The sequence below is a fragment of the Papio anubis genome, chromosome 8, assembly GCF_008728515.1.
Source record: "Papio anubis isolate 15944 chromosome 8, Panubis1.0, whole genome shotgun sequence".
Classification (NCBI taxonomy): Eukaryota; Metazoa; Chordata; class Mammalia; order Primates; family Cercopithecidae; genus Papio; species Papio anubis.
In genome coordinates, this window is record NC_044983.1 from 19,034,903 (window position 1) to 19,047,220 (window position 12,318).

The window sequence follows — 12,318 nt, forward strand, 5'->3', positions numbered from 1 at the left end:
CACTGTGCACAGATCATTGAGCCAATGCTGAAGATGTAAGGGATTCTAGGAAACCACTGAGTAACCAGAGGAATGAGTGCTACCAGAGGTTTGACATTCAAGCTGCAGTTGGCCCCTTGTCCCTGGGTTAGGCAAGGCTTCCCAGAGTAGAAGGATATGGCTTCCCAGATGAACAGCCTCAGCTCTGGGAAGCTAGGGTGATCTTTACGTAGAGAAAGTGGGCTCCCAGGACCGGGGGGCTCAGTGTCTCTCCTGCAAGACTGTCTCATTCTTCCCTAAAGGCCTCCCTGAGCTCTTCTCCAGCTCTTTCCTGGAGCAGGAGCTCCAATTTGAAGCCCTCAAAGCTGGTGAGAGTGGGCTGGCAGGAGAGGAGGCAGCAAAGGAGACAGTGAGAAGACCCTGAGTGAGCTTAGTGGCTGCACACTGAGGCTTTGGTCCTCCCTTGAAGTGGTTGACTTAGGGCCCCCAGGGGCAGCTGCTCTCCCTGGGTGGGCCAGGCACTGATCCTTGGCACCTAGGACACTTCCTGGCCTAAATGATCCACCCTGGCTCTAGGCCTGCTCTGCCAGTCCCACTAACCGTGTGACGTTGGGCAAAAAACTTTCCTTCCCTGGCCTGATTCCATTTTTGCACAAGAAGGGATTTGGGCCAGAAAGGCATCATTAGCTTGCCCTAATCTAACCTGAACGGCTTGAAGAAGCCAGACCCAGGATGTGTACATGCATGGAGAAAAGCAGAAAGGGGGAGGGGGTGCCAGCCAAGGCACTTTGGTCCAAGGCTAGGCTTCTTGGGGTCCAAGAACCCCCAAATTGTAAGCCACAGTGTATGTGTGTGTATAGCATTCATTATTCTTAAGTAGCTCAGAAACAGTTCAGAATCACTGCATGCAGCCCTAAGGTTCTTTCAAATTCTGAGATCCTCTAGTTCTAAAACTCCCACACCCCATGGAACTCTCTCCCTGAGTTACGTTATGGACGGGGTTGTCTGAGTGTCTCTGGATGCACAGTGGGGCAGCCTTCAGGAATGGAGAGATCACTGGGGCTGGCACCCATGTGGCGTATTCACATATCACAAGGGTGAGGGCACAGCTTTTGGAGTTAGACCTTATTTGGAATCTGAGCTCTCTGATTACAGTGATGCCTGTAAGTCTTAGTCTCTTCATCTGTGAAATTGGCATCATAATGCAGGGTGAGTCTATGTCTGAAAACACAGGTGAATACATAATGAGCCATTTATAGATAGTACATTACAGTCCATGATAAAATAATACTGTGTGTTAAGGTTGCATGGCCACTTCCTAGTAGCATCTACATCAGAGGGTGGTTTAGAGGATTCTATGCAATGATGAATATAAATTCCCTGGCACAATGCATGTGCCAATAAATGTTACCAATAATAATGATTATCACAACGTTTATCTCTGTGCCATGCAGATCAGTGTCCTGGGCTAATGTTCACCTCTTGCCTCCGCCAGGTGGTGCCTCTGATTATGAGCACACCCTCGAGTTTGCCCGAAGTGCAGTGTGGAGGGAGGACTCCTGAATTTGGAGGCCTCAGTGGGAGCAGATAGACCCAAGAGGAGACAAACTAGGAGTCCAGTCAAGCCACTGGAGGCCCAGAGGATCTTGCAAGGACAACAGACATGTGGTTTAGAGGAACAAAGGGCAGGCAGGCAGCAGAGTCCAGCAGTAGCTGAGACAGTGGTACAAGGGAGGCTGTCTATTTATAGCACCCCATGGTCCCCAAGTGCTGATTGTGGCCCCAGAGGAGCCAGAGACCAGCAGGTGAGTTCTATTCTTGATTGCTGCGGGTTCACAGGTGCTGTGACTTCTCAGCAGGGCGGTGGGAGGGGTGGCCAAAGTAAAAGCAATGCAAATGGTGTGGGCAGCTGAGTAGCATTTTCCAGAGCAGAGAGGACCTGATTCTCCTGCTAAACCTGGGTCTGCAGATGCTGCTCTTTCCCCATCATTCTTTCATTAAAGTGGAGCCAGGAACTTTGAGGGGGTGGGGCATAGTAGCTGTTGGGTAGAGATGCTTATAGCGAAGCTAGAAGGTCTCTCCTGAGTTCTTCAAATGAAAATCAGATCCCTAAGGGTTCAGGATGAAGCATAGTTTGGAAGGAGGGGAGGCTGTTTGATGGATGGAAAGAACAAAAAAATCTATTAGCAGTGCTTTGAGCTCCTTAGAGAACAGTTCCTGAGGAAGCCAAGTAAATAACTTCCTGATACCCAAGATTTGTTAATTAAGCACTTTGAACAGGCTTTGGGAGGAGGGGCAGACAACTGTAGAATCCGACTTCTGAGTCTCCTGGCCTCAGGAGAGAGGGCATGTGTCTCAGTGGCCAGAGGTGTCTCCCAGCCTCCGTGTAAGGGAAGGGGGTGCTTCACTACAGGAGGGAGAGCTGGTGCATGGTGGAACTCCAGGTAGAGAGGACAGGGCAGGGCCTGAGCTGTGCACACGGTGGCACATGTGTTGTGCTGTCCTTCTTGATTCCATGAGCTGTGTGTCATGCAGAGCTAGCAACACCTGACATGTCCAGGAGAAAAGCCACCCGGCCTCACCCAAGAGGACTCCGGGGAGGAATGTCTGCCCGTGGATCCCAGCATCTCTGCAGCGGTGCATCATGCATCTGGTTTAAGCCCAGGAGACCCTGGGCTCCCCTTCTGATGTGCACATGCTCCTGGGAAAAGTAATGCATGGAATCGCTGTGTCTTCTTTAAGGGAGGTTGTTCAGATCTGAGAGTTCCTTGATTGGAAAAAGGGGGCCAAAGAGGAGAAAGAGAAGGCAGCACTAAGAGAAAGAGGAGGGGAGGGAGCTGGAGGCTGCTCCTCCACCCAGCCTGAGGGAAGCAGACACCAAACCTCACCCCAGAACTCCTTAGCCTGCTCAGGGGCCTGAAGCTTTCTCCAGAAGAGGCCCAAGGAAGAGAGAGGAAAGAGGATAAGGAGCTGGGGACAGAGAATAGAACTCCTGAGGGCTGATACCAAGAACTTGTTTGCTTTCAAGGGGTCTTCAGGCAAGTCTAATCTGGGTCACTGTCCTGGTTCTAGGGAGTAGACCTAAATGAGATGCTCATTCTCCTCCAACACCCCTCCCGTCTTCGTCAGGTGGTTTTCCTGTGTGACCTCATCCACTTGGTGTCATTCCTACAAAGGGCCTATGAAAAATGTCTGGTCCATGGAATCTTCATCTGGAGGAGTCCTGGAGGGGGAAGGAATCCTAGGTGGGCCCCTTGTATGGGAGAGAAAAATCCTTAAAGTAAAGTGAATGTGTCCAGCTTGGCTGCTACCCCAAATCTCCCAGGTCTAATTCAGCCAGCCCTTCCCAGACAGTAGGCTGAGTCTCATCCCCATGCAAGAATCATGAGTTACCCTGACTCCAGGCTTGTGGGAAATTCCCCATGACAACCAGGTGGAAACCTAGCCTCTCTATCGCAGCCTGAGAGAGAGGCCTCACACTCAGCACCACATCCCACAGTTCTGCACAAAGCCAGCCCAGTTTGAAGACAAAGAGAAGGAACTCTCCTTTCTTCATGTGGAAGACACATGCACACATAAGTCTAGCTGAGGACATGATAAGGAAAAGCTCATGGACGTTCCAAGATGGGCTTGGCCATGTACAGCTGTGTCATGCTGAGTCCCTGGGCACTGAGGAGGGTGGTCGGTGGGAGAGGACTCTGGTAGCTGGGAAGACCTGGGTGAAATCTGAGTTGGTGACGGGCATTGTCCCCGTCTTTCCACACTCTGTGCAGCGTCGTCCCCAGTGAGGCCCAGGATGGGGTTCCCCAATAGCACATGGGCAGAAGAAAAGTGCGGAGGAAGCACACAGAGCCAGGGGACTCAGGAGGGAGGGTGGCTGTCACTGCCTCACCCATTCCTTTCTATGTGGTTCTAGTCCAGGCTGTTGATGCTGTCCTTGGTGTTTCTGGCTGAGAGGAGGGGGTCTGTCTCCTGTTCCCGCCTTTGCTTTCTGCACCTAACTTTCCCCCAGCCTCAGCTTCCTCCTTACCTCTGCCAGCTTATTTATTCCCCGTAGTGACTGAAAGCTAGAGATGTTTATTTCCTTCTTATTTTTTTGAGAAGGATCTCGCTCTGTCACCCAGGCTAGAGTGCAGCGGTGTGATGTCAGCTCACTGTAGCCTCTGCCTCCCGGGTTCAAGCTGTCCCTCCCGCCTCAGCCTCCCCAGTATCTGGGATTACAGGCACGTACCATGACGCTTGGCTAAGATGTTCATTTCCTTTGGAAAGATAAGGAAACAGGCGCGGGGTTGTGGAAGACCACTCTGCCTGGGAAGTGCGGAGCCTGGATGTGCACGCAGTTTCCTGACAGGGCAGCCCCAGTTGTTCTGCTGTTACGCACACTGGACTTGTTGGTACACTCTGGAATATCCTGCCATTGGGCCTCATCTTAATTTGTCCTTCCACGACTGCTGCCCAGGTCTCAGACTCATAATTTCACTTTCCCTTAAAGGTAAGGCTGGCGTTTAGAGTAAGAAGCAAAGTGGTCCGGATGGGCAAGTTCCACTACCCTATCTGGGAGAGGAGGACCGTTTTGTGTGTGATGTGCCCAGGAGTACTGCAGAATCAATAACCATGGACTCCTCCGGACCTCCGAGACATAAGCCATTCCTGTTGTTTGAGGTACCATGGGCCATAAGGATGGGCAGAAGGGCAACCTCTTTAAAACCATTAAGAGCAACTACGTATCATTCCAAGACTGAAAGAGCAGTATGCCTAGGATGTAAACTCTCTCAAATTCATCTGTGGATTCCACACAATCACAATCACAATCACAATCAAAATTCAAGCAGAATTTTTTTAAAAATAGAATTTGACAAGCTGGTACTAAAATGTGTATAGCAATGCAAAACATCTAAAATAGCCCAAATGATTTTGAAAAAGAACTGGGTTGGAGAACCCACCCTCGCTGATTTTAAGACCTACTGAAGAGCTATTTTACTCACGACTGCATAGCGCTGGCATAGGGTGGACTTATATATCAATGAGGCAGAATAGAGAGTCAAGAAATAGACCCATACATGTATGTCTAATTTATTCTCAAAAGAGGAGGCAAGACAGTTTGTTGAATGAAAGGAAAATCTTTTCAACAAACTGTTCTGGAACAACTAAAAGTCCATACAGAAAGGCAAAGAAAAAAAAAAAACATGAACCTTTATCCTTACTTTATTCTCACCATACCGAAAACGTGACTTGAAGTGGATTTTAACCTAAATATGAAAGCCAACTGTAGACTTTTAGAAAAAGCCGTAGGAGAAAACCTTCACAATCTTGAGTTAGGCAGATATTTCTTAGGACACAAAAAGCATAAACCATTCACAAAAAACCAGTGATAAATTGAACTTTATCAAAATTTAGAACTTCTGCTCTTTGAAAACTACCATTAGGAAAAGACAAGCCGCAGATCAGAAGAAAATATTTATAATAAGTATATCTGACAAAGAACTTACATCTGAAATATGTAAAGAACTCTTACAACTTAAGAGTTCACAGACACCTTCCAAAAGAGAATATAGAAATGCAAAATAAGCCCATGAAAAAATGCTCAGCATCATTAGTTCATCAGAAGAAGTGTCAATTAAGACTGTGGATATTATTACACACTCCCTGGAATAGTTATAAAGACTAATAATCGTTAGTATTACTTAGTATCTGGAGCAATAATCACACAAATGATGCTGCTATGGATGTAAAATGGTACAACTACTTTTGAAAACAGTTTGGTAGTTTCTAACAAGGTTAAACATAAATTTACCATATGAGATGCCAACTGGACACTGAAGTATTTAGCAAAGTAAAAGGAAAATAAATGTCCCCACAAAGACTTACACAGGGAGTATAAAACACACAGTAGCTCCAAACTGCTGTGTCATAATAGCTTCAAACACATGCCAATCAACAGGTGAATGAATAAAAAACCTGTAAGCTTCACAGCTTGACTTAAATACAGCCATGTCACGAATCATCTTTTTAAATTACAAACATAGGTTTGTAATGTCATACTAGCAGTTTAAAAAGATGAGCTCATGATGCATTCAGCAATATGGATTACTCACACCACATTCTGCTGTGTGAAATAAGCCAGGCATAAAACAGTATACATCATAAGATTCTGTTCATATCAGTCTCTAGAAAAGACTGATCAACTGTTACAGCAATTATAAATAATGCTGCAATGAACATACATGTGCATGTATCTTTGTAATAGAACAATTTCTATTTCTTTGGGTATATACCCAGGAATGGGATTCCTGGATCAAATGTTATTTCTGGTTTAGATGTTTGAGGAATCGCCATACTGTCTTCCACAATGGCTGAACTAATTTACATTCCCACCAATAGTGTAAAAGTGTTCTTATTTCTCTGCAGCCTCACCAGCATCTGTTGTTTCTTGACTTTTTAGTAATGGCCATTATGTCTGGTGTGAGATGGTATCTCATTGTGGTTTTGATTTGCATTTCTCTAATGATCAGTGATGTTGAGCTTTTTTTCATGTTTGCTGGCTGCATGAATGTCTTCTTTTGAGAAATGTCTGTTCATGTCTTTTGCCCGCTTTTTGATGGGACTGTTTGTTTTTTTTCTTGTAAATTTATTTAACTTCCTTGTAGACTCTGGATATTAGACCTTTGTCTGATAGATAGATTGCAAAAATTTTCTCCCACTCTGTGGCATACGTACACATGGAATACTATGCAGCCATGAAAAGGAATGAGATCATACTCTTTGCAGGGATGTGGATGGAGCTGGAAGCCATTATCCTCAGCAAACTAAACACAGGAACAGAAAACCAAACACCACATGTTCTCACTTATAAGTGGGAGCTGAACAATGAGAACACATGGACACAGGGAGGGGAACAACATACACTGAGGTCTGTTGGGGGGCAGGGTGAGGGAAGGGAGAGCATTAGAAAAAAACAGCTAACGTATGCTGGGCTTAATACCTAGGTGATGTGTCGATAAGTGCAGCAAACCACTGTGGCACACGTTTACCTGTGTAACAAACCTGCACATATACCCTGGAACTTAAAAATAAAGTCACAGCAAATAGATCAGGGTTGTCTAGAGCCAGGAGTGGAAACTGATTGTGTAAAGGCACAAGAAAACATTTTGATATGATAAAAATATCCTACACTTTTTTAAAATGTATTTTTATTTTTCATAGAGACAGGGTCTCACTGTATTGCTCAGGCTGGCCTCAAACTCCTAGGATCAGGCAATCCTCCCACCTCAACCTCCCAAAGAGTTAGGATTACAGACATGAGCCACTGTACCCAGCCCTGATATTTTATGTATCTTGATTGTAGTGGTGGCTATAAAGACATACACATTTGTGTGAGTATACATATATCTGAATATATATTTGTATTATGTACTCATCAAAATGAACATTTAAAGTGAGGGCATTTTATTGTATGTAAGCTATAACTCACTAAAGTTGCTGTAAAAAGACAACATATATCAGGTCTTTCTGACCTGCTTACTTCTAACCATTACAGTTCCCACTGCACTTAAAACCCTGACTCCTCACCGCATTCTACAGGGCCCTGCATGCTCTGGTGCCATCTCTCACCACTGTTTCCAAGGTCATTGTCTTCTAGGCACACTGGCCTACTATTATTCCCTTCTGTGGCCCTCCGCACAGGTAGCCCCACTGCTCTACGCTCAGCTCTGTGTCCCGTGCCTATAGGGTCTCCACCCCAATAGTTCTCTACTTAGCCTTTACTGCGAGTCATCATCATTAGCTCCCCAATTTAAATGTTGTCCCTCGACTATATTTGTCTATGACACTCTCTTCCTACCTAGGCCTTATCACAATTTATACGTACATGTGAATTAATGAGGTGTCCTCTTTTTAAACGTTTTTCCTACCCTAGACTGTAAGATCAAAACAGGATCAAGTTTGCTTTGTCCCCTACTGCATCCCTAGCATCTAGCAATGTCCCTGCAGATAGTCGAGTCTCCATAAATATTTGGTAGATAAAAGGATGGGCAAATTGACAAATCAACGAATCAATATTTTTCTTTAGGAAGTTGTTAGGAATCAGTGGATCACCATGGTGAGGGCTACATGTGGTGGAATAAAGGACTCAGCCTTGGGTGTGAGGCCCTGGCTCTCTCACTAATGCACAGACCAGACTGGATTCACTAGGTCAGGGTTGGGGCCCAGGAATTCTAACATTTAACAAGGGCCCCAGGGTAATTATGATGTAAGAATGTATGATAATAACTAGGTAAGCATATATATCTATAGCATATATATACACATATATTCCTATAAACACTTGCAAATCCATATGTAGAGATTTTTGAGCCATTGTTTCAAAAAATGCAATTCCTTGCTCATTTAGCTGTATCTGTATTTTCTCATTCAACAATTCCTGGTAGAATTCCTCTAAGTTGCTTGACATGTTATTATTCTTTCCTCTTTATTAATAGATAAAGATACAGTGCAGGGTATGTGGTGGTTGTTAGTGCTATTCACCAATATTGTCTTCTTTTCCAGACACATGTACATAGAATTGTACTTCCTGGCTCATCTTTGGCTGAATAGGGCCTTGTGACTAGTCATAGTCAAGGAATTATGACTTCTGCATTGAAACATTTAATCATCTGGTTTGAGGCCCTCCAGAACTCATTTCCCTGTGGCACAGCAACTGGAAATATTTAAGGTAATGGTCGTTCCATCAGCCTGGGTCCCTGAATGACCCCGGGGAACAGAGTCCTTTACTGGCTTGACTTGGACATATAGTATGAGCAATCAATCCATTGTTATTGTTTTAAGTTATTGAGCTTTTGGAGTTATTCCATAACAACACGCAGCCTAGCCTAACTGAAATATATTGTTGTACCAGAATTCATTCAGTCATTCTTTGCCACTAACAACAGTACTCCAAGAACATCCTTTCACATACATCGTTAGACGCTGGTGTGAGTCTAGACAAATAGAGAAAAATATGGAAGGATACATAAAAAGCTGACATGGGTTCCATGGTTTTGTGGAGGATTTGTGGCTGAGAATTATTAGTATGGAGGAGGTTGGAGAGAGGAAGAAGATACAAAGAAAAGAAAGAAAGCAAAAAGCTATGTACAATGTAATCACATTTATGTAATTCTGTAAAAGTATAAAATCTTTATGCAGTCCTACATAAACATATCTATATCTATGTTTGAATTTTTAAAAAATAAATACTTAAATTACTAATTTTTAAAAAGAAAGCCACCAGAGCATTTAAGACCCTAATGAAAATGCAAATGTTATTTTGGATGCTCAAATACTAGGGGATTATGGAGCAGTTATTTAGGCTTCTGCTCCGGTCACATTAAGGGATTAGTAACTGCGTGCTGATGGAGAAGTGAAAGCACAGCATTCAGGGCAGCCTGGTGTTGATGCTGGGGAAGAGGATGGGAGGCGTGGGGGAGGGAAAGGGCTGTGATGCCTTTCGATATTAGGTCAAAAAGGGTGCTTCAGAGGGAGAAGGAATAGCAAAAGGGCTTTGGGAAAGCAGGTGAGGATACTGATTTGAAGGAGGGAGGTGCATAAGCAGAGCTAGCAAGAAGAACCTAGTCTTCAATATATACCTGTGAGATCACCTGGTCTGTCATCATTTGATAAGAAGGAGCTATTTTCTTTTCAGATTATCTCCTGTAACTAGCACAATGCCTGACTTGTCAGAGTAAGAACCCACAAGCATTTGATGAGAGAGTGTGTGTGTGTGAGAAAGAAAGAAGCAAGGAAGGGACTTGATTACATAGCTTATCGGTTGCAGAGCCAGGAGTAAAATTCAGATGCAGGCTCATTTTAGCTCCAGATTCTTCTAGGAGTACTTGAAAGAGATCCACAGAGAGATAAGAGGAAGGGAAAGAGAGAAGAGAGGGAGATAGTGCTCTCTTTCTCTCTCTCCCTCCCTCCTTCTCTGTTTTTCCCCCTTCCCCTCTCTCAGAAGTGGAGGTGCATTGTATTGAGGGGAACACCAGTAGGCCCTTCTCCAGTAATTCAGGTTGTGTAACAGAAGGACACCCCTCCCTCTGTATGTGCTCCCCAGTGTTAGGAGCCTCTTAACTCGTCCATGAGCATTCGCCCCCTTTGGTTTTAACAGCCCACCAGCCATCTCTGCCTTAGTTTGTCACTTCCAATAGGCCCTGGAATCTGACCTCGTCAAGCACCCCGTGGGGTCAGGCAGTCTCCCAGTCCTCTCTGGACTCAACTATCTGAAAAGGATTGGCTTGTAATTCGAACAAAATAGACTGTGAATATGTTAATGAGGGAGTGCTTTTATTTTCTGTAGCCTTTCTGTAGCATGTGCATTTTCCTGAGAAAGAGGATCTTTGGAGCAATCCACATGTCTTTTCCCTGGAAAGAGATCCTCAGAGCTATCTTTTCTACAACTGACCACATCCTGAAGATAATATCTCCTGGTCTGGTTATGCTAACTCTTCATGAAATGTAGAGAACTGGCCAAGGATTTGAAAGTGGTTAAACAGAGGATCTGATAAACTCATCTATATCAAGGTGTTAGGGTCTGATAACCCCTTAATGTGTTATCTTTCCAAGCAGACTTGCATTATTATAGAGCACAGAAAAAGTAAATTGTTATGCATTAGCTGATAAGGCAGTAGACGCTGGCTCAATTTTCCAAACATGAATATGTTTGATGTAAGTGGATCATAGAAACTAGGTGGTTGAGTATTAGATGATTCGGGATGTGGTAAGATATGGTGGATACAGGTTATTAAGAATTGGGTTTGGATTGTGTATCAAATGGTATGCTTTTAACCAGAAATAGTAGATTACTGAACTAAATGTGGCTGAAAGATTGAGGAAATTTTACTATATTATATAACAACTCCAGTTTGGTTAATTCAACAGCAGGAAATGTTTCCTCTTTCTGTTGAACCCCATATGACTGAAAGGTGCTATAGTTGTTCTATGTACTATGTGAATATGACAATCTTAATTATAGAAAATATCTCTCCCTTCACTCCTTGGACAACTTTTTTTCAATAGAGAGAAGAGCCTTTTTCAATAGAGAGAAGAGCCTTTACAGAATCCCTTTGTATTAATCAACATGGACTTACAGCCATAACAAATATCACCAAAATTCTAATGGTCAAATACAATTAAGGCTTATTTCTTGCTCAGGTCATATTCTGGTTCAAGCAGACCAGAGTGAGGAGAATGTTCTGCTCCATGAAAACATTCAGGGATCCAGCCTCCTTCTATTTAGCAGCTTCAGCATCTTCTGGGATTTCAGAATAACATGCTGGATCCTCTACACCTGCCCTATGGATGGAAGGAAATGTAAGACATCCTCTTAGTTCTCATTGGTCATGTACGAGTTACTGTCAAGAAAATGAAAATCATCAGACTGGTTTATGTTGTGCACAAACCCTAAGGTGGCCCCCAATATTCCCTGCCTTCTGGCATCCGTGCCCTTGTATAATCCCTTCTGCCTTGAATGTGAGTGAGATACGAAACTTTTTCCAACCAATGGAAGATGGCAAAGGTGTGTGAGTGAAAACATCCTTGAGTATGTTTTGTTAGAATGTCACATTTGTGATTACATTATGTCACTTTATATAAGGCTCTGTCTCCCTGAGATTTCTGCTTGCTGGCTTGATGAATTAAGCCAGGTGGAAAGGTTTTCTTTAAGTGGGCAGCCTCAAGCCAACAGCCAGCAAGGAACAAAAACTCTATATTCCACAATCACCCTGTATTCCACAACCCCGAGAAAATAAGTAAGCTTGGAAGCAGATTCTTCTCCAGTCAAGCTCCCAGAAGAGAACACAGCCAGGCTGACTCTTGAGTCCAGCCTTGTGATGGCCCAGGTAAGCTACAGCCAGGCTCCTGACTGATAGAAACTGTGACATTACACGTGTTATTTTAAGCTACTAAGTTTGTGATAATTTGTTGTGCAATAATAGCTTAGTTAAATCATGATTAACCACTGGAAGAAGAAGGAAGCCAACATATCTGATGCACTGGAGAATGAACATCCATTCAAAATCAGGCTCTTCCAGAAAAGACAAGGGACACTTGGCTATAGGTAGACCACAGACAGTGTTTGGCATAGTGTCTGCATTCAAATATATATATATATATATATATATATATATATATATTTACATATATAAATGGAGGATCTTACATCCATTATTTTGTTTTAACAGAAGTACAGAGACGTTTTCTGTAAAATGGAAATGAGTATCATGAAGTTTTCAATGAACAGTGTGAAACAGAAGAAAACATCAGCATTCATTAGGTCCCAGACCTCTTTGAGAATCTGATGAAATTCTGGAC

General features: G+C 43.7%; 1 long non-coding RNA gene across 1 annotated transcript; it reads left to right on the forward strand.

Moving 5' to 3' along the window:
* The first annotated feature begins 1,708 nt into the window (after positions 1-1,708).
* Positions 1,709-12,310, forward strand: LOC116276337. The gene is made up of 5 exons (XR_004185766.1): positions 1,709-1,784; positions 4,472-4,641; positions 8,524-8,689; positions 11,161-11,319; positions 12,189-12,310. It is a non-coding gene; the product is annotated as an uncharacterized LOC116276337 (long non-coding RNA).
* The last annotated feature ends 8 nt before the right edge of the window (positions 12,311-12,318 follow it).